This window comes from Cyprinodon variegatus, unplaced genomic scaffold (genome assembly GCF_000732505.1).
Source record: "Cyprinodon variegatus isolate N-32 unplaced genomic scaffold, C_variegatus-1.0 Scaffold4385, whole genome shotgun sequence".
NCBI lineage: Eukaryota > Metazoa > Chordata > Actinopteri > Cyprinodontiformes > Cyprinodontidae > Cyprinodon > Cyprinodon variegatus.
Window position 1 is genome coordinate 2,713 of NW_015154838.1, and position 1,168 is coordinate 3,880.

Here is a 1,168-nt window from a genome sequence, read left to right on the forward strand (position 1 = left end):
AGATCCCAGCAGTAACTCCAGTCCTAAAGGAAAGAAACACAGAACAGAAGAGGATCCTCGGCGCCCTCTGGTGGGCAAGCCTGAGGATCCCAACATTTACTACTGTTTTCAAGGCTGCACTTTAAAATATGAAATTGTCTAAAGCTGTTCTAAATGAAATTTCTTTTTTGTTTACACTTGTGTATAAAACATGACTAAATAAATCTGTTTAAGTCATAAGTAATTATTGGCTTTTATATTCTTATAATAACAATGAAAAATCTAAAAAAAATATATAGTTTAGCACATTTTCCCAAAGTAAGAGTTGTAGTCTGAACTAGATGAGATTATCTATGTGTGCTACAAATTTGGAGGCACTACTGTGATTTATAGTGTAATTATTGGCTATTATATGCTTATAATAACAAAGAAAAAATCTCCAAACACACAGTTTGGCCAAGTCTTCCCAAAGTAAGAGTTTTAGTATGATCCAAACGAGGTTATTTTTGTATCCTACAAGTTGAAGGCAGTACAATGATCTATAGTGTAGTCATTGCTCATTTTATACTTGTTCTTATAATAGAGTAGAGGTGCCATTTGTCATTTGGGCTTTGGATATTCCAAAGTGTTAAGTGTTATTTTCAAATCCAATAAATGTGATAATAATCCACCTCTCCTTGGTGACGCTTTTGAATATTTCTCTCGGATTATTTTGCAACTTGCAGACGAAGCTGTAATGATCCAGTCAGAAGACCCAAAGTTTCAGCCAGAACACAGAATAAGGATTTAAACAGTTTATTAAAAAATCAGGACTTCAGGAGCACATCCACTGTGGGCCAGGGATTTCAAAGAAGGGAGATTTAGGTTAGTGGCTTGAAGGAGTTCAAATAATGAAAAGCATGAAACCAACAAAACCACTAACCTTAAAAGAGTCCTCCCTTCAGTAAGATCAGCACTTTGAATAGAGCAGATTGCTCCTTTAAACTGTTGTTGGTTGGCCAACAGTTGGGTGGCTTGGAGCACAGATGCAGGATTTACGTCCTGGAAGCAAGACTCAGGCTTAGTGAACAGGGAGCTTGGCAGGAGGCAGAAGTCAAGAGGCAGAAACAAGGTTGTTGTCCAGAGGGCAGATAAATCCAAAAAGGGCTAGGCAAAAAGGGAAAATCCGTGAAGCAAAGACTTGGTCAGG